Source organism: Rattus rattus, chromosome 1, assembly GCF_011064425.1.
Source record: "Rattus rattus isolate New Zealand chromosome 1, Rrattus_CSIRO_v1, whole genome shotgun sequence".
Lineage (NCBI taxonomy): Eukaryota > Metazoa > Chordata > Mammalia > Rodentia > Muridae > Rattus > Rattus rattus.
The window spans coordinates 205,816,513-205,844,422 of record NC_046154.1 but is presented as its reverse complement, the minus strand read 5'-3'; the positions used below and the strand labels follow the sequence as shown (position 1 = coordinate 205,844,422).

Sequence of the window (27,910 nt, the reverse complement as noted above, 5' to 3'; positions counted from 1 at the left end):
CCTGTTTCTTAGGTGATTATAAATTCAGTTAAGATAATACCATATGTTAAGTTTATTGTCTGTCTGTCTGTCTGTCTCCACCCCCCGTGTGTGTGTGTGTGTGTGTGTGTGTGTGTGTGTGTGTGTGTGTGTGTGTGTGTGTGTGTGTGTGCACTGTGTGTATGTCTGAGTTTTAAACTAGCCTGGTTTGGTCTATACAGACAGTTTCTGGCCAGCCCAAGTTATGTAGTGAAACCCTATCTCAAAGAATACAGGGGATGAAGATGTAACTCAGTGATGTAACACTTAACTAGACTATGACAGTGTTCTTCCTCCCTCCCCCTCTCTCTCTCTCTCACACACACATACACACACACAGAGAGAGAGAGAGAGAATAGATAAATAAATGAATCAATCAATAAATAAGTAAATAAATAAACAAAATAACAAGATTACAGGAGATCTGACGCCCTCTTCTGATCCCCACAAGCATCAGGTATGCAAGCAGTGCACAGACCTATATGTGTAGGCAAAATACCATACACATAAAAGGAAAATTTTTTAAATAAAATAAATAAAAATGATTAAGATGTTAAAATTATATTTAAAAAAAAGGAATCAGAACCCAATAGAAATTTTGGAGTAAGAAAGTACAGAAACAGGCCACCCAGATGCCCAGTGGATAAAGGCACCGCCAACCCACCTTAGAAGCTGAGTTTGACCCTGAGACCCACATGATGGAGGGAGAGAATTCCCTCAAGATGTCCTCTCTCCTCCACATACATGCCATGCCATACAGGCACGTTGGGCACAAACACACAAATAAATGTAAAAAAAATTTAAATACAGTAATAGGTGCTTACTTCACAGCACATTCACTAAAATTAGAACAATACAGAGAAAACTGTCATGGCCCCTGTGCAAGTATGACGCACAAAAGGTACAGAAATAGGTTCCAGGTTCAATCAGAAACCCTGGCTCAAAGAGAACAAGACAGTAAGTGATAAAGCAGGACCTCCTGTCTCCTGACTCCACACATACAACCACCCACATGTGAACAAGGTCCTCCTGACTCCACACATATAACCCGCACACATGAACATATAGAACATGCGCACAGAATATAGTAAGAAGCTGGCATGATGTGGCATTATCCCTATAATCCAAACCATAGGGAGGCTGAGGCAGTCAGCATAGGCTACACAGCGAATTCTAGGCAGGCCTGCATTATAGAGTAAAACCATCAACAAACACAAGGGCTGATACAGAATGGATCAGAAATTAAGAAAATCATTGATAAGGAAGCAACAGCAGATTTAAGAAGACAAAACAAAACTAAACAACAACAACAAAAAAAAAATCAATGGACTTGAGCTAGGTGAATTAAAGATTATCAAACTTCAGAAGAGAAAGAAAAAAGAACAGAGAGAAAAATGAATAACCTTGGCGGACCATGAAAAGTATCAAACATGTCATCGAGTACACTGACAGTCCCATAAGGGACAGAGAAGAGAACCAGGGACAAGGCTCAGTGGCAGGATGCTTGTCTATCATGTGTGAGGCCTTTAGTTCAATTCTAAGCACCATGAATGAGGAAAAGATAACAAAAGGAATATTTAATGAAATATCCAAACACATCAAAGTTTATGAAAAAATCCTCATAACCAGCAAGCTTCCTAAGTTCTAGCTAAGAAAAATTGGTTCCCACATATATATTGTCAAGCTGTCAGACGCAAGGTGAGAATCTTAGAAACAGCAACAGAAAAGTATCTCATTGCATACACAATATCCTTGATTAATATCAAGTGCTTCATTAGCAACCTTTGAGGCAAGTCATTACAAAGCTATATCCAAAGTGCTTAGGGTCCTGTAAAAAATACATACATACATACATACACACATACATACATATATACACACACACCACCACCAACAACTAGAGCCAGATATAGTGGGTCATGCCTTTAATCCTAACACTTAGGAACAGATGCAGGAGAAGGGACAATATAGCAAGGTCCAGCAAACATAAGTTATACAATACAACCCTGCTTAAAAAACCAAACTCTATAAGGTTGTAATTTTGCATGTTTTAATAAGAGCAACATATACAAATATATAATTTCTATGATATGAAAAGTTCAAAACAAAGGAGAAGAAACCCAGGTGGTGATGGTGTACACCTTTAACCCCAACACTTGGGAAGGCAAGGAAAGTGGATCACTGTGAGTTCAAGGCCAGTTTGGTCTACACAGTGATTTCCAGGGCACCCAGGGCTATACAGAGAGACCCTGTCTTGAAAAAATAGTAAAAAATAAAAATAAATTTAAAAAATTTTTTTAAAAAAGGAGAGGAAACTGAACTGGTTCTGAATGCTCTTATTGAGTTGTACTTCTCAAATACACTATTATACATTAATGAACTTTGTTAAACTGAGATTTCCTGATGTGGCTCAGGCTAGCCTATAGACATGCACGATCACATCCAGAACATTGTTATAAGCTACAAATTAAGTTAAGCCAATACTTCTATATAATCTTTCTTCTTTAATGACAATGTTTACAATTACTCATGTGCAACTGCAAAGGTTCCTTAATAGACAAAGTAGAGAGACTCATATGACTTCACAACTACAAAGCTACAGCAGTCTAAACAATATGACACTGGCTTTAAGGACGGACAGAGAACAAGAAAGGGGCTGGAGAGATGAACCAGTGGTTAAGAATATTTCCTGCTCTTCCAGAGGAACACACACACACACACACACATACACACAGCACACAGCACAAACACACACACACAATTTAAAAAAAGCAAACAAAGACCAGGGCTAGAGAGATAGCTCAGGGGTCCAGAGCATCTACAGTTCCTGCAGAGGACCTGAGCCCTGTTCTCAGCACTCACATGAGAGCTCACAAATGTCTGTAACTCCAGCTCCAGGGGATCTGACATTCTCTCCTGGCCTCCTTGGGTATCTGCACTCACGTACACATGACACAAACATATACATATAATTTTTAAAGTATCAAAATCTTTTTTTGTTATAAAGACAAATAGAAATAAGAATCAAAAAACAAAAGCAAACAAACAAAAAACCAAACATCTATGGTAAAGTGTTTCTGACAAGGATAATAAAATAATTCAATATGGAATCATGTCTTCAACAAGTAGTACTGAAGTGATAACCTCGAACAATGCTGTGAGACCCTCACTTTGTTCCTTCCATGCACTGCATTTGACTGAAAGTGGACGGAGGACAACAACAAGGAAACTTAGAGAGAAACACCACAGGACTGCCAGGATGGCTCACACACAAACACATGTATAAAAATTTTAAAGAAAAAAATAAGATAATTCTTCATGGAATCTTAGACTTCGTACAAGAGACTCATCAATGAAAAGGAAGAAGAGAAACAAAGCTCACATCTTTAATCCCAGAATCAGGAAGCAGAAGAAGCATGTCTGTTTGAGTTGGAGGCCAACCTGATCCAGGCTAGCCAAGAGCCGCATGGTGAAATCTGTTCAAAAAAGGTAGGAGGGTCTGGAGGGAGAGGTCAGTGGTTAAGTGCACTGGATGCTCTTTCTGAGGACCCAGGTTTGATTCCTAACACCCACACAGTGGCTCACAACCATCTATAACCCCGGTCCCAGGGGAATCCAACTCCCTCTTCTGGACTTCTCAAGCACTACATGCATGTGATGCACAGACATACACACAGGTAAAACACTCATATACATAAAATGAAAATAGGAAAAAAATAAATGAAAACTTCATAAAAACTCCAATCTTTTGTGTCAAAGGATATCTTCAAGTCTCTAGAAGCAACCCTCAACCACGGAAGCTTCACACACCACCTAGGCTGCTTAATAGACAGGACAGCTTGCAAAGACTGCACTTATAAACACAGAATGGGTAGGAGAGGAAGGTGGTTATGAACACCAGCTAAGAAGCTGCAAAGACAGCTCAGTGCTTAACAGCACTGACTGCTCTTCCAGAAGACCCGCGATTCAATTCCCAGCACCTACATGGCTCACAGCCATCTTTCTTTAACTCCAGTTTCAGGGAAAGCAATTCCTTCTTCTAGCCTTCAAAAGGCATCAAGCACGACCATAGCACACATATACATACAAGCAGGCAAACACTTGTACATATAAAAAATAAAATTTTCTAAAGAAATTAAAGTATGACACATTTACTAGTAGAGAATGTCAAGAAACCTCAGGAGCTCAATGAAAAGCATGATCTGCTCACAGCACTTACTGGTAGGAACAACAACTTCATCTCCTCCAAATCATCTCCATCTCCTCCCGGGAAGTAACAAAAGGACTTTTTTCTTTTTTCTTTTTTTTTTTTCGGAGCTGGGGACCGAACCCAGGGCCTACCACTGAGCTAAATCCCCAATCCTGCAAAAGGACTTTTTTAAAAACTAAGTTAAATTCATTCAATATACTTCTTGAATTTAAACTTCTTCATCTATTAAATGAGTACAGTACAATTTGCAGCCTCACAGGGTTTTGAGATGACTAGGTATGATTGACAATATAACAATTTGTGGCCTACCACATAAAAACTTTCTCATAAATGTTAAGTATTATTACCTGAATAAATGCTCAGTCTCCATGAGTCCAGTGCTGGTATGGCATCTCTCTTAGGAAACAAGTTTAACCTCAAAAAAAAGAAAAGGAAAAAATTAAAAGCAATTTTAAATATTAATACACTGAAACTATCACAGATAATAGAGACCCAGATCGAGACCCATAGCAGCATCTCTCAGACCTCCTCCCAGTTTCTTTTGCTTCTATTTCTTATAACCTAGATCCTTGTCCTGAACTTCTCTAAAAGTCACCTGAACCTTCAGCACTGTCTCAGCCTTCTCTACAATACGGACTGTGACAGCTACTATAAGAGATCGACGCAGAACAAGGGTTCATCATGCAAGGTGACACTGCCAAGTCACTTAGGACTCTTGCTGATTCTTCCTGGTAAACCAGCAAGTCAATGACATCTTAGCCTTACTCAGGGCTCCTGTGCACTTCATAGAAAACACTTCTGCTCAAGACAGCTACAGCCTAGACTCCTTCTTCTGCTATGAAGCCTTCCTTTGCTGTCTTTAATTGGAGACTTGCCCACCCCACCCCAAAAGAAAGTTACTTCAGGCCCACATTAGCAACTGCAAATGATGATCAACCGTGGAAAAGTTAGAAGGGAGCCCAAAAGAGAAGGAAGTGGCAACTTTGATAATTACGAATTTTAAAATAAACATGAAAATTACCTGAAGGAGAAACCAATCTTTTCAGCATCAAGAGATGTATGGTATTATGATGGCAATTTGGGAAATAGTGGCAAAGTCAAAATATCAATCCCTGGCCATGCTAGGAAATCACAGGAAAAAAAAAACCCTTCATCTGTTGAACCAAAATGTTTATTCGAACAATAACTTTAAGAAAGGAAGAAAACAGGGATGGAGAGTGACACAGCATGATGGTGCATGCTTGTCATCCTAGAAAGACCCTATCTCAAAATACATATGATTTTTAAGATAGAGTTCAATCAGAACTCATAGGTTTACTGATAAAGAATAAATTAATATAGTCATTTCGGAAAACTGGCAATACTTACTAACCTAACAATACTCCAAGGCATATATAACCATGGAAATAAATTTGTCTCACATAACAGGAATATTATACAATATGTACAACAATATTCCCAGTAATATTATTCATTAGAATCTAAACTAGAAACAACTAAATAGAAAAAATATGGTGTGAGTAGGCAATGAACTATTATAAAGCAATGATAAAACACCACTGCTATATACTTATTTATATATTTATTAATCTCAAACATAAGGTTAAACAAACAATACACAAAACAGGATAAATGGTTCTGTTTGTGTGAAACTTAAAAGCAGGTGATACTAATCTGTGGTACTAGAAGTTAACAGTGACGACCTTTTCAAGATATTCACACAAGAGGTTACAGCATTTCTCTTGTTCCTGTTTGGTTTTTTATTATTTTGTGGGTTTTGAAACACACACCAAACTGGCCTCAAACTCATGACCCTCCTACCTTTACCTTCCAAGTGCTTGAATTATGGGCCTGTGCCTCATGCCTGAGAGTCTAGAGCATTCCTGATGTTTGGCCTGTCTGTCAGCATTACCTGGGAGGGGAGGGGAGCTATGGCAGCCTCAGTGGAAGCAGTGGCTGTGTTGCAGCCCACAGCCAACACACAGGTGGCTGCAGCCAGTACTGCTTCAGGAAGGCCACGACAGCCACGGCCCTGCTCCATGCAGCTTCACCTTGTATGCCTACATGGCCAAGAAATGCTCAACCACAGCCCTTCCCACTGGCCTGCCTCCTCACCACCAGACAGCCAAGAAAGTGCATGCAGAATATAGCTGGGCTATAATCTCTGCAGACATGCCCCATCATACACACTTGTATCTCTTTAAAATTACTCAGTGGTTTCTCACTGGCCAGAGAAGGGATTGTTTGCTACTGAGCAAGAGCTTTGTGCTCTCACTCTGACTAATATTTTCTTCTCATTCTGAAACCATGAGTTTCAGAAATTATGTGCAGTCAACTTTAAAATTATGCTTTATGCAGAGCAAAGTGGCACACACCTTTAATCCCAGCAGTCAGGAGGCAGAGACAGGCAGAGCTCTGAGTTCCAGGCCAGCCTGCAGAATGAGAGTTCCAGGACAGCCAGGGCTACATAGTGAAACACTGTCTCAAAAAAAAAAAAAAAATGACATAAAACTGTGTCTTTCCCTCTCTCACCTTAGTATCTCTGAATATACAACAGATCTATCTAGAACAACAGTTTGAAAAATGAGGTTTCAGGAGACTTAAGAGATCAAACCAGTTTCATAACAACACTAAGATGTTATTTGCACTTACTGTGTCTTGGTAGCATTAGGGACTAAGTCTAAAGCCCTGTGCATACTATGGGAGCTCTTTACTGCTCTATTTTGGCTTTAGATTTATTTATTAAACTTTATGTATATGTGAGTTTGGCCTGCGTGTATGTACGGGCACCATGTGTGTCTGGAGAGGAACGAATGTTCTTAATTGCTGAACCACGTCTGCATACCCACACCAAGATAGCTCACTAGTCCTCTTTCTATTTTTATGCTGAGACAGGCTCTTAGTAAGTTGTCCTCCGTGGCCCTGATCTTGCCATCCTCCCACTTCCATCTCCCCAGGCACTAGGATTGTAGGCCCACCTTTATTTGCCTTTTTCACATAGACAGAAGTAACGATAGGTAAACTTGCTAGTTCATTCACCGGCCTAAAGCAGGAGCATTCATCAAAGTGCAACAGCAGAGCTGAGGAAGTAGCTTAGCGCCAAACAGCGTGCAAGGCCCAAGGCTTCCCATGAGTACTGCAAACAAAACTAAACTGCCATGGCAGCACAGCCTGTAACCCAAGTGCCACAGTAGAAAGCAGGAGGATAACTGTCCAGCCTGGGCTTCATAACAAGTGGGAATGCAGCTCAGCGGGCAAGGTGCTTCCTTGCCACAAACCCTGGCTGGCTCTACTCCACACTAGCAAACCCGGGCATCGAACCTGGTGTGGAGCCTCGTGTGGTGGTGGGCATCTGTAACTGTGGCACTAGGGATGTGGAGGTGCAAGCAGGAAAATCAAAAGCTCAAGGCAATCCTGATCTACATATAATAAACTCAAGACTAACCTGAGCTACATGAGACCTTGTCTCATAAAACATATCAGTAATACTGTCATCCTTCTACACTTTCAATAATTAAAAAGAAAAGACAGAAATTGAATTTAGAATATTTTCAATGAAGTTAGGCTTGCAATCCCAACTACTTGGAGGGATATAGCAGGAAAAATAGCAAGTTCAAGGCCTTCCTGAACAACTTGGGAGGCAGAGGCAGGCAGATCTTGGTGAGTTCAAGGTCAGCCTGTCTACAGAGTGAGTGAGTTACATGACAGACAGGGCTACACAGAGAAAATCCTGCCTTGAAAAACAAAACAAACAAACAAAAAACAAAACAAAAAAGTCTTACTAAAAAATAAAAAGTAGGGTTGGGGATTTAGCTCAGTGGTAGAGCGCTTGCCTATCAAGCGCAAGGCCCTGGGTTCGGTCCCCAGCTCCGAAAAATAAAATAAAATAAAATAAAAAAATAAAAATAAAAAGTAAACAAGGATTGCTATAGGGATATAGCTCAGTATTAGAGCACCTGATAGCATATGGAAGAGTTTCAGATCAGTTCCTAGCACGACAGACTATAAAAAAGAAAAGGAAATGTCAATAATGAAAGTAAAAATTAATAATCTTACGGTCGCTTCTCAGTACCCTCCATTCTCCACATCAACACCTCCAACTCTTACAGAGGATACCAAAACCTCAGACTGCTCAGACCCCTCTATAAACAGACTAATATTTACATGCGCTCTTAGGTCTATACGTCTTACGGGGCTGAGGGGGACACAGGGTCTTGTCATATAACTCAGATTAGCTTCACTCTCTCTCAAATGCCGTCTTCTGAATGCTGGGACAGGTACCACTTCACCCGGCGTTCCTAAACACTTCAACCATTTTTAATACTACATGGATAGGTGTTGTACTGTATTGATCACAAACGAGGGGGAATTCTGTACACTTTTGGTACAATTGCAGTTGTTTTCCTGAAGCATTTGGTTTTTTGTTGTTTGACTTTTTTTTGCAGACAGCATGTCATCATCTCATCTAGTCTGGAACTTGGTATATAGATCAGGTTGGCAAACTCAGAGATCCCTACCCAGCGCAGCCTCCTAAGTTCTGGGATGCACTGCTGTGTCTGACTTATTTCCTGAATATGTTTTAACTGTATTTGGCTGAACACACAAATGTGGAACTCACATTTAAGAAAAGCTGACTATAATTTCTTTTCCCTCAGTTCATGTCTTTTCCCCACTCTGATTACTTGAAACAGTGTCATTATTCTAACCCAAGCTAGCCTGGAACACACAGCAATCCTCCTGCCTCAGCCTCCGAAGCAGTGTGATTACAGGCATAAACCATCACATCAAACATGTCCATGCCTTTCTTTAAAAAACACTGTTTATTTGTTTGCTTGTTTATTTAATGTATGCGTATTCTGCTTATGTGTAAGTCTGTGAATGTGCATGCCTGGTGCTTATAAAAATCAGAAGAGGCTGTTGAGCCCCATGGCACAGTTGTAAACGTATATGTGGGTACAGGGAATCAAATCCAAGTCTTCTGCAAGAACAAGTGCTCTTAATTAACCCCGACCCATCGCTCCAGCTCACACTCAGATCTTTTTAATGTTCTACTTGGCAGAAGAGTAAGTATAAAATACCTCTACTCCATACATACACACTCACACAAACACTTCCACTCCACATATACATACATATGAACTGGGTCAAACATTTGGAAGGTCTGAATCATTAAGTGAATCAGTACTGTCAACTTGGGCCAGCTGTGCTGATGCCCACTTCTAATCCTAGCACCTAGGAAGCAGAGGCAGGCGGATCTCTGTGACTCTGAGACCAGCCTGGTCTACACGGCAAATATTAGAATATTCCTAGTTAATTCATCTACTAGATGGCTAACTATAGTGCCTAGACTGAATACGGCAGAGCCTTGTACCTGCAGAACTACAAACCCAGATGTACAATAAATCTCAATGTCATCAAGACCAAACTCCACTAATGCCCTCAGACCCAACAATGTAACCTCAGGCATATACCATTACCCAGCTCAAGGCCAAAGCAGAAAGATTTTAAGTGAGAGCTACACAACAAGTCTAAGGCCAACATGAGAACCTGTCTCTCAAAAAAATAGAAGGAGGGGTTGGGGATTTAGCTCAGTGGTAGAGCGCTTGCCTAGGAAGCGCAAGGCCCTGGGTTCGGTCCCCAGCTCCGAAAAAAAGAACCAAAAAAAAAAAAAAATAGAAGGAAAGAACGGAAGAAGGAAGGGTGAAGACTGAAGGGAAAAAAGAAGAAAACTACCATTTATCCACTTGATTGTGGGTACAGGATCAAAGAAGAATATTGCTAATTAATGAAGGGGATATTAAAATACTATGACTTCCTCCAACTATATGTCTTTGGAGCTAGATTTTCTTCATACACTTGAACCAAAATAAAGCATCATAGCAGACTGAATGTAGACAGTAACAAAAGAATCCAACTGTCATCTATTAAGTTAGATGTCATAGATTTGCAAAATTTTAAAACAAGGCTAGGAATATATATCAGTTATAGTGTTTCCCTAGTATATTTAAAGCCCTAAGTTCGATTCTTAGTGCTAAAAAAATAAGTTAAATAAAATAATGCCCCCCGGGGTTGGGGATTTAGCTCAGTGGTAGAGCACTTGCCTAGCAAACGCAAGGCCCTGGGTTCGGTCCCCAGCTCCGAAAAAAAGAAAAAGAAAAAAAAATAATAATGCCCCCCTTTCTCAGTCAATTGTGTTGAAAGTTGTTTTTTATTATTTTGGAAATAAGGATAGGAATTGGAGAGGTAGTTTGGGGGGTAAACACCCACCACACCAGCATGAGGCATGAGGACTTAAGTTCAGATTCCCAACAGCCACATAAGCATGGACACAATTCACACTGTAGCCTCATCGCTGGAGCCAACAAGGCAGAGGCAGGCAGACACCAGATACCAGCTGGCCAGCCAACCTAGCTCAAACAGCGAGCCCTATCTCGTCTCAGAAAATAAGGTGGAAAACAATAAAAACAAAATTCAAAAAGTAAATAGAGGAGAGGGGAGTTGGATAAGTTGTTCAGCTATTGAGAGTGCTTGTTGCTCTTGCAGAGGATGCAAGTTTGCTGTTCAGCATCCACATCAGGAGCGCACAACAGCACATACACCAACTCCAGAGAAGCTAGCACCCTCTTCTGGCCTACCCAAGTTCCTACATGTGTTCATGCACACATACACAGACACATATAAGTACAACAAATCTCATGAAGGAAGGAAGGAAGGAAGGAAGGAAGGAAGGAAGGAAGGAGGGAGGGAGGGAGGGAGGGAGGGAGGGAGGGAGGGACTAAAATCTGGAGTGTAAAAATTAATTAATTAATGAAAGAGATAGATAGATAGATACATACATACATACATACATACATACATACATAAATATAATGCATATAAGCAAAAGTTCTTGACTGTCCATAATAGGTTTTTGGTTTGTTTTCTATATGGACTTCAGCTTTTTCCTCCAAAATAATTATTCTTTTTCATATATACATGTTTTACCTACATTTGTGTCTGTGCACCATATCCATGCACTACTATCTTCAGGGGCCAGAAGAGGGAGTCAGAACCACTGGAACTGGAGTTATAGACCTTCATGAGCAACTACGTGAGTTCTAGAAATCAAACCTGGGTCTTCTGTGCTCTTAACTGCCGGAATAGTTATTCAAACTCTATAATAACTTTTTAAAAAATAACTTATTTTTATTTTATGTGCACTGGTGTTTTACCTGCATGTATGTCTGTCTGTGTGAAGTTGTAGGATCCCCTGGACCTGTTACAGACATTTATGAACTACAGTGTGGGTGCTGGGAATTGAACTTGGGTCCTCTGGAAAAGCAACCAGATCTCAATCATTGAACCATCTCTCTCCATTCCCATAACAACTTTTAAAAGAGTAAAAAGTAGCCTTATTTTATTTATTTTTTTACTTTTAGCATGTGATAAATTTAGGATCTCAGTAATACAACATTCTATTTACATTAATTTTTCTCCTTAATCTACGATGTTTTGCACTTTCAAACATCCCCAGAGTATCTTACTATGCAGTAACAGCATTACTTTCCCTGCTACCAAATGATGTATTAAGCATATCTACTGTAAAATTGTATTCTATTTTAAATTATATTTAACCTAAATTATGTACTCAAATTACTCACTCCTTAAATCTGCCTTTTCTTATGTTGATGTTCCATACAGGTACATAGATTATTTTCTGCTCAAATTATTAACTCTAGGCTGAACTCAGAGAACAATTCAAGCGTCATAAATGTCGGCCATAAGGTCCCCAGTGTTATCCTCACCTGCTTTCTAGCACAGATACGCTGCTGGCTCCTCCATCCAGGTGGACTATTAGGAACTGTATCAGGTATACTGCTGAGAGACAGGGGTCGCCTTTGGCAATTCACCTGAGGAAGAAAACGAATCTTTCACTACTTTAAACCCAGGCTCTAAAAAGCTTTCAGCATGGCAGTGAAATAAAATCCTCAGAACAGTTCTGACTTTTTACTGGTTTCTGTGTTTTAATTACATGGTGTGGGTGACAGTACAAAAAAAAAAAATTAAGCTAGATATATTCTTCCTTACTCTGAAAAGCTGAATACTGTCTATTAACTATAAAATCCCCAGGGATTTTAATTCTACAACAGTTCTATATGGTTCTAAACTTAGCCAAGCAATAGAAACAGTTGGAAGATATGTAATTCACTTTAATATCTGTGCTTTTATGTTGCCAGGCAGCTATTTCTTTAGTAATCTTGAGCACCCAACCTATAAAAGGAAGAAATACGTGCAACTGATAGGTTAGTAATTGTGTTAACTGAAATACTATCTGAGCCAGGTATGGCTCATGCGAAAATTCCAGTACTTGGGAAGCTGAGGCAGGAAGATCAGAAGTTCAAGGCTAGCATAGACTAGATGAGTCTGCTCAAAGGGAAACTTAAAAGGGGGCTGGAAAGATGGCTCAGATGCCAAGAGCACTGGCTGCTCTCCCAGAGGATCCAGATTTGATTCCTAGCCCTCACATGGCAGCCTATCACCATCTATAGCTCTAGTTTTAGGGCATCTGATATGCTCTCTAATCTCCATAGGGACCAGGCACACAAGTGGTGCACAGACAAGCAAATAGGTGAAACACACCCACACACATAAAATTAAAATAAAACCTGAAAGAAAATGGCCTCTACAGTCAGATGGTGGCGGTACACACCTTTAATCCCAGCATTTAGGCAGAGGCAGGCAGCTCTCTGAGTTAAAGGCCAGCCTGATCTATAAGGAGAGTTCAGGACAGCCTCTGCCTCAAAAAAAAAAAATAAAAAATAAAAATAAAAAACAAACAAACCCAAGAGTAGGGACATGGTACTTTCTGTGTGCCTTTATATGTCAGCACCAAAACAGAAGTACTGCTTATTTTCTGTTGCTGTGACAAAACACTACAGCCAAAAGTCACTTATGAGAAAATGCTACCAGGCCAGCCCTCTTCCCTACATAGCTCATCCCCAAGAAAGTCATCAGCACTGCTCCTCTAATGAAGGGATTTAGTTTACATATGTATTACCTAAGTACATCCGGGAACATACACAGTTCTGAGATACACACACACTCAAGGCTTATCAAATAGCAAGAATAGATGGCAGTTAAGAATAAGAAGTAGGGGGTGAAGGGATGGCTCAGTAGCTAAGAGCACTGACTACTCTTCCAGAGGACCCAGATTCAATCCCTAGCATCCACACACTGGCTCACAACTGTCTGTATCTCCAGTTCCAAGGGACCTGACATCCTCACACAGATGTACATGCAGACAAAACACCAATGTAAGTGAAGTAAGTAAATAAACAGCCTGCGCTATAGAGCCACAGCATTTATAATTAGAAAGGAAAAGAAGTAATCTCCCTTCGAAGAACGATTGCCCACTAAAGGATGAGGACTCTTTCAGAAGTAACTAAGCCCGAGCCGGGGCAGGTGAAGTACAAAGGTTGCTGCAAACATGTGGGAGGTGCTGAGAGCCTGAAGTTGATCTGCCAAGAGGACAGAGAAACCAATGAGGATCCCATTAACCAAACTGAGAAAATTTAAACATTCTCATCCTTTTTAAAAAAAAGATTTATTTTTATGTGTATTGGTGTTCTGCCTGCATGTTATGTGAAGGTGCCAGATCTTCTGGAACTGAAGTTACAGACAGTTGTAAGCTGCTGTGTGGGTGCTGGGAATTGAATGTGGGTCCACTGCAAGAGCAATCAGTGCTCTTAGCCATTAAGTCATTTCACCAGCCCCACAATATTCATTCTTAACTCATAAGCCATCTCTTCAGCTCCAAATGTTGTTATTTTTAATAGTCAAAACTGTTAGTACTTTTCATATTGACAACTAGTGACTATAAAGTATTGAATTTGGAAAGGAAGTAAAGTGTCTGCATATACTCTCGTGTGTGTGTGTGTGTGTGTGTGTGTGTGTGTGTGTGTGTGTGTGTGTGTGTGTGTGGTCAGTAGAGTTACACACGTGTGTGCATATGTGTATGGAGGCCGAGAGAACAACCCTGGGTGCGAAGCCATTGGCCCTGGCTATCTTTTTAGGCACAGTCTCTCTCTTTTTTTTTTTTTTTTTTTTTTTTTTTGGAGCTGGGGACCTAACCCAGGGCCTTGCGCTTCCTAGGTAAGCGCCTACCACTGAGCTAAATCCCCAGCCCCGCACAGTCTCTCTTATATACACTTGTATACACATAAATTTACTACACACAGAGTAAGAAAAAGAAAAGTAAAATATCAACTTTATAGTGCTCACCAAAACAAAACAGAGAAGGATATTCTATAAAACAATTCTAGCTAGTAAGTGTAAAAGGAATGAGACAATCTGAAAATCAACATTTTGTAATCACTAACTTAATAAAAGTTTCAGTAAGACTTATCAATGGATGCAGAGGACACTGGGTAAAGGTACTGGCTATTCCGGCAATTGGGAGGCAGAGGCAAGAGAATTAGGAGTTCACCGTCATCCTCCATTACACTATAAAGCTGAGGGCAATCTGGGCTACTATATGAAACCCTATCTCAAAACAACAACAAAAGGTTATTAGGAAATAAGAATCATAAATCTTAAAATAGCCAGTAGGGTGGCTTACACAGTGAAAGTCTCTCGAGAGAGAATATGAATAAATGAGAAGTAGCATTACAGTATTTTAGGTAAACTCTTTACTGACTGAGCTATGTTGCTAGCTCCTACTTATTCATATTTGTCCCCCTCTGCCATAGAATTTCACTATGTAAGCCACCATATCTGGTTATTTCATTTAGTAGCCCAGGTTGCTGTTCTGCACTACAGAAAAGAAATGGTGGTACCATGTGCCTATAATCCCACAATTCCAATGACAGAAAGACAAGAGAATCTAGAATTCAAGGTCATCCTTAGCCACATATCAAGTTTCACAACAGCCTGGGCTACAAGAAGCTGTCAGAAAAAAAAAAAAAATTAGGTCAGGCGTGGTGTTGTACACCTTTAATCCTAGCACATGAAAGGCAGAGGCAGAAAATTTCTGTTAGTTCAAAGTCAGCCTGGTTTAAATTGAGAGTTCCAGAACAGCCGGGGTTACTTTTTTTTTTTATATATATATCCTGACCCCCCCTCCCCCAACCCTCCCCCTCCCCCAAAGAAAGAAATGAAGAAAGAAGGGAAGAAGGAAAGAAGGGAGGGAGGGAAGAAGGAAATTTTTAAAATAAAAATAAAACGACCCCCACCTTTCCCTCTCTATTCCCCTCCCTTCCTTGCTTCATTCCAAAACAAGAATCTCAATCTGTGGCTCAAGCTGGTCTTAAATCCTAAATGTGGGAGCCACAGGTGTGTGCCAAGGTGCCCAGCTTATGAAGAATGCTTCTTAATTTCTAGAAGAAAAAAGATGTGCCTTTAACAATAACAACAACAAAAATCTAGCTGAGGGCCAGAAAGGGGGTGCATGTCTTTAATCCTAGCATTGAGGAGGTGTAAACCATCCTGGTCTATATAGAGGGTTCTATCCAGGTCCCCATGCCTACACACTAAGAACCAGTCTTAAGCAAAAATTTAGACCATTTTATAGGAGGCCTAAACCAATAAATCCTCCCCGTTACAGACAACTGGAGCTGACATGTTTGAAGAGCCAATGAAATCATGGGGAAAGCTTCAGAACTACCTTTGCTCTTTCCTCAAAATCTTCCAACATGCCACTACCAGAAACCTGCCTTGGGAGCAAAAATCTTGATTTCTTTCCCCCAGTGGTGACTGGGACAGAATGCCAGACCTCAAACATGCCAAGCTCTATCAAATAAACAATGTGCCCAATCACAAAAGTCAGTGATTTTTTAAAAATGTTTTATATTTTTATATCCACCTCCCAAGTGCTGGGATTAAAAGCATGTGCCACACCACCACCTAGCAAAAATTATTACTCTATTTTTAATGTCTGTTTTGTTTGCATGACTCGGGAGTCAAACCAATACTTCCCCAGGGCTCTACCCAAGTGAGCTACACCCCTGGTTTCTTCAAAGTATTTTTGCTTTGGTCATGGTGCACTCTGAGGTGCTAGGTGAGAGTCTAATAGAGACACTCAAAATACCAGGAAGTAAATGAGCCTAAAGCTCAGGTTGATTGGTCCAGAACTGAAGCAAAAACACAAAATAACAGCTTATCATAACAGCTGCTAAGTAAAGTCATCAGAGCGGTGGGACTGTCACACTGAATGGTGCTGTTTGTGAAATGTCATCTAAGACAACTAACCAGAGACATCAGAACCACGTGGAATTTTGCTAAAATACAAATTACTGGCTATATACTAAGCCAAAATACAAATATACTCAGTAAGACTCAAATTGCAAGGCTGGAGAGAAGGCTCAGCAGTTAAAAGTACTGGCTGCTCTTCCAGAGGTCCTGAGTTCAATTCCCAGCACCCACATGGTGGCTTACAACCTTCTATAATGAGAGCTGATGCCCTCTTCTAGTACACAGATGTACATGCAGACAAGACACATCCATATACATAAATAAATCTTAAAAAAAAAAAAGTCAAATTGCAAGCCTGTGTGCATTCCTTCATTCATTCATGCACACATGTATCTAGTCAGTGTATATGAAAACAATTTTGGACATAAGGGATATAGCAGTTCGTAAAATATGTAAGATACCAGTTCTCTCATAGGTAATAGGGTGTCAGTGTAAGTAAGATTACAGACAAGAAATTAAATGAGGTAATTTGAAAAGATGGTGTTAGCAAGCTGCAGCAGGCATATTCCTGTAAGTCTGAGGTCAGCCTGGGCTACATCGTACCAGCACTGAATTTGTATTGAGGCTCACTCTCAATTACTTTCCTCCTAGTTATTAAGCCTTTTTGTGAAAGCTTCCTTAAGTCTGAACCACCCTTCCAGGCACCAAGGATTACTGGAGGCAACACTGATGCACTTATGCAAAAACTCTGCATAAATCATTACAAGCACCATATGAACTGCATGCTTGAAAAACTGAACTCCTTTTTGTTTTGTTTTTAAACTGGGTCTCATTGTGTAGCTCTGGCTGGCCTAGAATTCACTCTGTAGACCAGGCTGGCCTTGAAATCACAGACATCTTACTGCCTCTGTCTCCCAACTGTATTAAAGGCATGGTATTAAAGGCCCCAAACTTACTCTTTTAAACATAAACAGTAATATGACATTAACATTCATGGAGTTTTGGTTCCTGATTTTGTTTTGTTTTTTAACAGTCTGTGGGGAGGAGAAGGATGGACACACAGGGCCTTAGAGTCATCTTTCTTTACCATTAGGAATCAAACTCAGGTCCCCAGGCTAGAGTAACAGAGGCAAGTGCCTTTACCTAGTGAGCTCACTTGCTTGCCCTAACCCAGCTTTTGGAACAGACAAAAGTGCTTTGCAGATTGTGAAATACAGGCTTTAATTGTTACTAACAATACATTTCAGGTAAGTTGGCAGAGTGCTTGATTAGCAAGCTTGAAGCCCTGAGTTCAAGATCAAGAATCACATTAAGAAAGAAATTAACAGGGAGAGGGAGCGGGAGAGGGAGAACATGGAAATGGGCATAGTAGCACATGGCCATAACATCAGTACTTGAGAAGTAGATGCAGGTTGAAGGTTCTCCCTGGCTACATAGCAAATTTGAAGTTTGTCTGGGCTATAGGATACACTGTCTCAAATGTAATAATAATGGAGACCAGCAAGATGACTTAGCAATAAATGCATTTGACAGTCTTAGTTGAGTTTCCAGAACCCACATAAAAGAGGATTACTAACCAACTCCCCAGTTTTTCTCTAACTAGCCTCCACACACAACCACGGCGTACATCTATTATCACATACACCATATACACACAATAAAATAATATAAATATGTAGTAAATAATAACGAACTGCAGCAAAAATTATATATGACATGAAATATATCAATATACCCAAAGTGGCACACCAAACCAGCTTATTGTGCGTATTATATTAGCACTAGCCAGATGCGGTGGCACACAAGCCTAACAATCCCAGCACCCAGGAAGCTGAGGAAAAAGGACCAGGGCTAGTTTGGCTGTACAGAGAGACTTTTTCAAAACAAATAAATGTGAGTTACATTACTATTTCCATAATTAGCAGATTTCAACATCATCTGATTTTCTTTAAGCATAAGAGGAAATATGCCAAGGAATCTCAAAAGACCAAATTAGGAAAATTTCATATTTGCTTGTAAAAATAAAGTCACAAACAATAGAAGGAATGGGCAGAGTACCTTCAACAGAGAGAGATAGGGCAAGTTCTCTGCTACTCAAACTGCAACCAGTCCATTCAACTATCATCTAGTGGAAGGAACGTTTTCTACAGAGGGTGAGAAAGATCCAGCTCAAGGAAAATACTCAGCCACTGGATAGGAAGGTCTAAAATTAGAACCACCAACTGGATTCATGTGCACATCTTGAAGCCATGAGCCTGGTTATTTTTCCTTCTATGTTGACAACACATTCCATGGAAGGACAAAATTCTTCACAGACTCACTCTCCTTTCTCTTTTGGTTTTTTGAGACAGGAACACAACACTGGAGCCCACCCAGGATAGCTTCAAACTTTCTTCTATGTTGTGCTCTGCCCGATGCTCGGATACTATGAGACATGCATCTGCCCTCACGCTTGCCTTCTTAACTCATCTGCAAAAAGTGGCACAAGAAGGGCTCGACAGCCAAAGGGTAAAGGGCTTGCTGACAAGCCTGACAACCTGAGTTCCCAGCACTCACAACCTTGGGCAACTCCAACTCCAGGGTATTAAATACACTCTCCTAGTCTCCACAGGTACTTGCACATTAGCACGCGCACACACATGCGCACACCCACACACACACACATATTTTTAAATGAAATCAAATATTTGGCCAGGGATGATGGTTCATGACTTTAATTTCGGCACTCTGGTGGCAATTCCAGGCCAGCCTAGACTACATTGTATCAGGTCAACTAGGGCAACATAGTTGAGAACTGCCTCAAAAAGTAAAACTTTAAAGAAAATTAGATTGTTCTACAAAATTCTCTCCTTTAGGCATACTGGGAACACAGAACCAAAACATGACACGTTTCCTCCAAGAAGAAAATAAATCTACCTTTTCCTGAACCAGTGAGATGGCTCAGGAGGCACAGGTACTTGGTTGACAGCTGAGATCCACCCCTGGAAATATTTAAGGTGCAAGGAGAGAGCCAACTCCAAAGAAAGTTGTTCTCTAATGTGCACACAGGCATAGCAAATGTGCCACCATTTGTATTCATTCGCTCTGTGTATACATGCATACATGCATGCATACATACATACATATAAAAATATATTAAATTGGAGAATCCTTTTTTTAGTCTACATTTTTCCTGCAAACCGTCCGTATGTCTCATGAGGAGACCTGGTATAGTAAGCACTACCCTCATTCTGAAGCTAACTGTACAGAAGCATTGCCATTGCCTTCATCTACGTCAGTCACAGAAAGGCTTATGTGTCTCTGAAGCAGAAGAAAACTTACTGGAAATACTGTTGTGAACACAGCTAAAAGGGCGAAGCAGAAGTTTGGTAGGCACTGTTACCAATTTGCCTAAGTTATTAGAGATTATTTATTTAAAAATAAGAAGACTAACAGGCAAGGCCAGTGGTTCACACCTGTTACCACAGCACTAAGAGAGCCAGAGGAAGGAGGGTCTTGGGGAGTTCCAGGACAGCCAGAGCTACACAGTGACACTCACAAGACAAAACCAAGACAAAACAGAACAGGGTGGGGGGCTGAAGCCATGCCTAGGTGGTTAGGAGCATGTGCTGATCTTATAAAGACCTGAGTATCTATACACTCATGCTGGGCAGCTCATAACTGCTGACACCTCTAACTCCAGGAGGATCTGAAGCCTCCCACCGCTACCCCTATGCACATGCATAAATACACACACACACACACACACACACACACACACACACACACACACACACACACACGGTGTCAGCCTGTTAAACAGCCCACATTGAACCAGGACTCACTAAGCAAAGGTTAACTCTGAACCCTGATTTCACACCTCTATCTCACAAGTGCTAGACACATGCCAGCAGGTCTTTCCTAACATACTATTTCTTGTACATTAATACCAGAACCAGATCTAGTCAAATGCTTACAAAAGCCCCAATTCTCTCTCATGGGCAGAGCAGCTTTCAATGTCCTGACAAACATTTAAGCCAAAACCTTTGCTACCACATTTCTACAAAATGCTGTGTAGAATATGCCTCACCCTTTGTCTTCCTGAAGAGCAGCCAAGACAGCCAGAGAGAAATCTCACCCAGGTCACTCCAGCCAGGTCAGTGAAGGTAGCCAAGAAGTAAAAGAAATAACTGAGGCATACCCCAAAGGACTTAGAGATCCTGCTTCTTCTATTCTCAAAGTTAATGATGTGGTGGGGGATCAAGTGTTCTCTAAGACCAAATCCTCCACTGTTAAAGGAAGCTACTTTTATAGTTTTAAACTCGAGTGCTATCTACAGACAGAGGAGCATCACCTTCCACCTACTGAATACTCATGAGACCAGCATGCTCGCTGACACTGAGGCAGCACGCACGAAATCTCAGCATGCTGTGAATGAATCTCACAGGAGATCTAAGACCATGCACGCAGCCTTGAGACAGTAAGAGCACTTGCTGTTGCTCGAAGAGGACTGGGTTTGGTTCTCAGCACCCAGATGACAACTCATAACTGCCTCAACTTTGGTTCCAGGTGGTCCTATGTCCTCGTGGCCTCTGTGGGCGTGGGGCATATCGTGGCACAAATACATGCATATAAAATCAAATAAATCTGTTTAAAAAAAGAAGAAAAGGACTAACCACACAAAAGGTCTTCCATTCCCTTCTCTTCTCTTTTACCCTCGGAAATATCCCAAGAAGTGACAAGGGTGGGGAGGGTGATACCATCTTCCCCTGAATTCCTTACAAAATCCTACCAGAAGTTCACAAGGAAAGAGCTCAAGAATGCAGCCAGGTGGAATAGTCCTTGACTACAACCCCAGCTGTTTAGGAGGCTAAATGGAGCCTAAGAGTTCCTGGGCAGAGTGGGCACCAGCAGGCCATCTTACCTAGTCAATCAGTAAACACTCAATCTGTGCTGATGCATGTCAAATGTGCCCCAAGTGATAAGGACATGGCAATTAAAAAAAAAAAAAAAACAAACCTGTCCTTCAGAAGTGTGTTACTGAAAAGACTAAAGTTCAAAGAAAGAGGCCAGGTGACAAGAGATCCGCAGAAAAACTAGTAGGGATCACACAAACCTTTTGGAATGCAGATTGCTAAGGAAATGTCAAGTTAGGGCCCCTTGGTGAACCCTAAGAGAGGTGAGAAGTCAGGATATGCAAAATGATCCAAGAACACAAAGCAAGTGCAGTCTCTGGACAAAAGTGTGCTAGAGTGTTCTAACAATAACCAGGAGGTCAGTGTACACTTTCGGGAAACTGGTGTTGCAGGCAAATATAAAGATTCAGTTTTGGGCTGGAGAGATGGCTCAGTGGTTAAGAGCATTGACTGCTCTTCCAGAGGTCCTGAGTTCAATTCCCAGCAACCACATGGTGGCTCACAACCATCTGTAATGGGATCTGATGTTCTCTTCTGTTGTGTTGCAGTGTGGTCAAATCTTTAAAAAAAAAAAAATAAAAGATTCAGTTTTCAGCAGGGCATAATGTGTGTTTCAGCAGGGCACACACGTAATCCCAGAGCTTAAGATATTGAGACAGGAAGACTGCTGTGAGTTTGAGACCAGCTTAGGCTAGAGTGAGACTCTGTCTCAAATTTATTAATTTAAAGACTAGGAGAACTAGGTTGACTCTAAATCAAGAAGCCATCCTCTCTTCAGATTCCTTTCCATTGAAAAAATTACTGTTTTGTTTTTGTTATTGTTGTTTTTGGGTTTTTTTGTTTTTTTTGTTTTTTTTGTTTTTTGAGACAGGGTCTCTTGTATTGCAGGCTGTCCTCAAATTCTATCTGTGGAGGAAGATCTTAAACTTCTGGGGTAAGCACTCTGCCAACTCAGCTATAATCTGAGCCCAAGGCATATTGTTTTTATCACATATATGTACTTATTTATTCATTTTGCTGTTGTTGACTTGTTATTTTTGAGACAGGATACTATTTCAGAATCCAAGTTAACCTTGAGCTCTATACTATACTCCTGGTTGGCCTCAAACTCAGGATCCCTGGTACTGTGATTCCTGGCTGGCCTGGAATTCGCTTGGTAGACCATGTTGGCCTCAAACCCAGAGTTCCTCCTGCCTCTACCACTAGGATTAAAGGAGTGCACCACGACCACCAGGCTGGAATTGCAACTCTTAAAAAGTTTAATTTTTGCTGACATTTCATCGGCAAGGTTCTCTGTTCTAGAAGTCACTGGAAATTAGCTATTGGGGAAAAAAATGCATCTAATAAGTGAAATGAAATAAACTAGTTTCCACATCTACTTCAACTTTTATCTTAATGCCTGAGTCTTGTGGGGTAAGGGCTTTACTGAAGAGAGGAAAAAAATGCATTTGGAAGAGAGGCTGCAAATGACTGACCTGTCGATTTAACTATCTGAAAATACAATAAAATGTTAGGAGTCTGTAATGATAAGTGGTACTTGTCACATCCCCAGAGCCTTAAAAAGATGCCTACAAACATCAGCTAGGGCTGCGACTTCTTGAGTCCTTTTGGGGGGCGGGGAGCGGGGGGATACAAGGCTATTCCTTCACTCGGTTTTAATACAGATTCTGAGTGTGTGATTGGGTCATTCCTCAATTATGAAAAAACAAGTTACTATTCTCTGCGGTCACTAGGCTAATGGTGACAAACGTCGAAGGCTCTTTAGCCCTCGGAGAAAGCACGAGTTTGAGCTTAGCACAGGCCCAACTTCTTGGAGCTCCAGAACATCTGCCCGCATGTGACAACTCAAAGCTCCGTCCAGCTACGAACTCCAATCCTCCAACACAGGCTCCGCGGCAAACGGACAGGGACGAGTGCTCCGCGCCGCTGCCCTCCACCGCCGGGACCCTCGCTCGGTCACAGGTGGCACCGCCACCTCCCGGAGGCCCGCGGCCCCCGCTCCGCGCGCTCCCGCGGCACGACCCTTCCAGGCGCCGCAGCCCGTCCCGCCGCCCGCACCCCGCCGCAGCCGCCACGCCCCTGCCCGCGCCGCCCGCCCCCCGGCCCGAGGTGGCCTCACCTCACGGGGGCCAGCGCGGGAGGGTGCCCGGTGTCCGCCCGCCGCCCGGGCCCACGGCCGCTCGGCTGCGGCTCGGCCCCCGACGGCCGGCGGCGGCGGGCGCGCTTCTGGGGGCAGGCTCTCCTCGGAGGGGTCTCCCCGGGCCCAGGGGCGGGGAGGCAGGGGAGCAGGGGGGGGAGGGGGAAGGGGCTCGGGAAGGAGGGGAGAGGGGGAGAGAAGGGGCCCAAACCCGGAGAGGGAGAAAAGGGGGGAGGGGGAGAAGCAGAAGGGGAAGAAAGGCCCGGAGTCCGCCCCCCGCTGCGGCCTGCGCGCTACGTCACCACGTCCGGCGTGGTCGTCAGCGCGTCCTGCGCGGCTCGCGTCCCTGCTTCCTGTGTGCGCCTCCCGGGGCCCGCGGGCGCTCCCTCGCCGGCGCGCGCCCTGCGCTCCTGCCTCCCCCTCAGAGCGCGCCTTCCCCCTCGGCGCGCGCCCTGCGCTTCTGCCTCCCCTCAGAGCGCGCCTTCCCCCAAGGCGCGCACCCTGCGCTCCTGCCTCCCCCTCAGAGCGCGCGCTCCCCTCGTCTCCTCTCAGGGAGCGCTCTCGCCTCTCCTCGTCTCCCCTCAGGGCGCACCTTGCCCCTCGTCTCCCCCTCAGCGCGCTCCCTCGACTCCTCTGAGAACGCGCCTCCCCTCTGCGCGCGCGCTCCCGCGCGTGGCCGCTGCCTCGCTCTCCGCGTTCCCTCAGGGGCCCGGAAGGCCTGCGGGTCCCGAGGTCGCTCTCAGAGCCACTCTAGGCTTCAGCGCGTGGCCGAGGACGGCTGTGTATACCCTACAGCTTTCCCGTGCACAGCACTTCAAGGACTTTAATTAGGGCTGTAACTTGGGAGGGGCAGGGGGAGAGCAGGACTTGCTATGTAGCCCAGGTGAGCCCCGACTCATCTTTCCCCTCAGTCTTGCGTCTGGTATCTCTGACGCGTTCCACCACCGCTAGCTAGGTCTGCAACTCCTACACCCAAATGTAAGCTCCTGTTCTTTGTTTTGGTCTTGAGGCATCTCTATGTGGCCCTCACTGTACTGGAACTCACTATGTTTGTAGTCCAGGCTGGCCTCGAACTCGAGATCTTCCTGTCTCTGCCTCCTCGGTGCTGGAATAAAAGGTGTTTTGCGACCTCATCGGTCAAAAATCACGTTCTTAGGCCCTTTCAAAGATGCAGCTCTTTTATTTGGAACAGTCATCTTAAATTTCTAACCTCCCCTAACGCACTCTGCAAAGCAAGTTCCGGGACAGTTAGGGTTATTTTAAAAAATCTAACCCTAATAGACACATTTTGTCTATTGTAGGTAGAATCAATAGTGCTTGTGTGGTAGATACTTTGTAACAGCGTTGTTGCTCATGAGAAATGGGTTGGTTCCCAGCACCCACATAGCAGCTCAAAACCATTCGTGAGGCCTGTCGAAGAGCCATGCACATCCCTACATGGAATCAGAACACTTTTACAAATAAATAGATGTTTTTAAAATGTAGTCTTAACTCGGTGGAAATCTAGGTGGATTGGGGCGAGGGCTAATTACAGTCCACTATAAGTAGTTATTGGTGAAAGATCAATTAGTTCTTCGAAGTAAAAAATCATCAAGCTTCAGAGAAACTACAGGCAAACTTTTAGCTAGCCTTACAACGAAAGCCCATCAAATACCAGTTTTTCAAGTTGATGGCACCGTGGCACTCACAAAACTGAACAACGGCAGCTGGGAGTGGTGGCACACATCTGTAATCCCAGTACAGAAAGGACGGGGGCAGGAAAGCAAATGCCAGTCTTAAGCCTGCCCGGTTGACACAGCAAGTTCCAGTACAGCCCAGGCTACACAGAGAGGCCCTGTCTTAAAAAGGAACTAGTGCGAAGTGTAACAGGAAGAAGCCAGGTATAGTATCAGACTACACCATTCAGGAGGCTGTGCACACAGTACTGGTAAAGTCCAGAAGTTCAATGGTAGCCTGGTCAACATATCAATACCCTGTGTATTTAAAATAGCCAAAAGTAAAATTACAAGGCCTGTAGTAGTGCGGGGAAGGGGGGAGCTAAAGGAATTGAACCTACATGTTAGTCAAGTGCTTTTACCAGTTACATTCAAGAACCTTTTAAACTTTTTTTTTTTTGAGGGGAGTTGTTCACTGCTAGCTCTGGCTAACCATTGAACTCACTGTACACATACACCAGGTCAGCTTGTAACTCTACCTGCCTCTGCCTCCTGAGTGCTGGGATTGAAAGACCCCCAGATTTTGGGGAGACTCTCGCTCCAGTCACGGGTTGGGGTACCCCCAGGAAACACGAGACGCCGGTCTTGATGTAATCAGCAAGAGGCAGTTTTATTTACGAGATCTCGGGCTGACACATATCCCACACAGGAGATTGAGTCCAGCCCCGAACCTCTCTAGGCAGGAGCTTATATAGGGGAAACCAGGGGTTTCGTGTGGATACACATAATTGGCTAATACAAAGGGTGCACAGTTACTATTGGCACGGAGTTACATTAACAAAGCATACGTGTAATCTAGCATCTCAGCAATGTGGGCAGGGCAACTCATCTCACTGCAGCAGGGGGATGACCCATCCTCAGGGAGTGAAGGAAGGGGAGGGGGTGGCTCCAGATGGCCAGTGTCCTTGGGAGCTGATAGTCGGGCCAGTGAGTCCTATCTCAAATTCTCTCAGGCATGTCTGGACTTTGTTCATGACTAACTTTTAGAAATTTTAACCCTTCAGGATTAAAGGCCTAGACCCACATTCCATCTTGAAATAGTATTTCTTAATGAATAAAGTTATTAACTTGGTATGGTTGCTCTTGCCTATTGTGATTTCAATAAGAATGGTCCCCATGGGTGTTGGAGAGATGACAGTGGTTAAGAGCACTGACTGCTCTTCCAGAGGTCCTGAGATCAATTCCCAGCAACCACATGGTGTCTCACAACCATCTCCAATGGGATCTGATGCCCTCTTCTGGTGTGTCTGGAGACAACTACAGTTTACTCTTTTTTTTTTTTTCTTTTCTTTTTTTCGGAGCTGGGGATCGAACCCAGGGCCTTGCGCTGCTAGGCAAGCGCTCTACCGCTGAGCTAAATCCCCAACCCCTACAGTTTACTCTTATACATAAAATAAATAATTCTTTAAAAAACAAACGCCCCCCATAGTTTCATGCATTTCAATGCTTGATCCCCAGTTGGGGGAACTGTTTGGGAAGGATTAGGAGGTTTGGCCTTGCTGGAAGAGGTATACAGCTAGAGGTGGGCTTTGAGGATTTAAATCTATACACATATACTCTAGCCCTCCCTCTCTCCCTTGTAGATCAAGATCTAAACTCTCAGCTACTGCTTCCCACAACAATGGTGACAAACTTCCAACTCTCTGAAATGGTGAGCCCCCAAATTAAACACTTTCTTTTATAAGTTGCCTTGGTCCTGGTGTCTGATCACAGCACTGGAAATGTAACTGAGACACTTGTGATCCCATCACTTGGAAGGTCAAGCCAGGAGAATCAAGAATTCAAGGTTATCCACAGCTAGCTCCAGGCTAGCCTGGAACATATGAGATACTGTGTTAAAAAATTTTTTTTAATTAAAAAAAAAAATGTTGGGGTTGGGGATTTAGCTCAGTGGTAGAGCGCTTGCCTAAGAAGCGCAAGGCCCTGGGTTCGGTCCCCAGCTCCGAAAAAAAGAACCAAAAAAAAAAAAAAAATTAAAAAATTTAAAAATTTAAAAAATGTTGCCAAACATAGATTTCTGTGAATTCCAGGCCAGCCTGGTCTATATAAGAGAGTTCCAGTCCAGCCTTGTCTACATACTGAGACTAAAATATCTGAGAATGAAAATGTAAAATCCAGTATGAAGCCTCACTGCTTTGGAAGTAATGTGTAGACATTCATTGAATCCTCAAGTCTCATTGGCATAGCTGCCTAAAAAGCCTTGAACAACAATGACACCAATCATCATGTTAACATGGAAGAGAAAAAGCTCTCAGGACCTCAAAGCATATATCATAGATTATATAATGTATATTAATATATAATGCATGTCATATATAAATATACAAGATATAATATATTATATTTAATGATATGATTATCATTAGATGTTATATAGATCATACAATACATTATACATTAACATATAATATAATGTATATGATAAATATATAATTATATGTTATGTAAATTGAAAATTATATATTTAATGAAAAAATATATATTTAAAGAGACCGTAAGACCCAAATCCCATGGGGGAGAGAGCTGAACACCCAGAAGTTCGGACAATCCTGAGACCGCAGGACAGTCTGCCACTTCTGCCCACCTCTCCCACATCCATGGCCCAAGAAGAAACTGCATAGTGCCTCTGGATACAGGAATATAGGAGCAGTCAGGGGCAGGACCATTCCAGTTTCTACCTGCACCTAGAGCTGAAAGCCAGTCGCCAGGAGCACCTACACACCTAAGAGCAGAGCTCTCTGTTCGCAGATCCTGCTGAAAGAAAACA

General features: G+C 42.5%; 1 protein-coding gene and 1 non-coding gene across 16 annotated transcripts in view; one reads left to right on the top strand and one right to left on the bottom strand.

Moving 5' to 3' along the window:
* Positions 1-23,510, bottom strand: part of R3hdm2 (R3H domain containing 2) — a 128,007-nt gene extending 104,497 nt beyond the window's left edge. For 13 of the 15 annotated variants that reach the window (XM_032913844.1, XM_032913876.1, XM_032913931.1 and 10 more), the window contains exon 1: positions 4,576-4,647. The gene's annotated coding sequence lies outside the window, so the exon portion shown is untranslated. Of the gene's footprint in view, positions 1-4,575; positions 4,648-23,410 lie in introns of those variants that run through there. The other 2 variants (XM_032913907.1, XM_032913892.1) reach the window with 1 other exon arrangement.
* On the top strand, positions 835-942 carry LOC116890381. The gene has a single exon (XR_004386591.1). It is a non-coding gene; the product is annotated as a U6 spliceosomal RNA (small nuclear RNA).
* Positions 23,511-27,910: the final 4,400 nt, after the last annotated feature.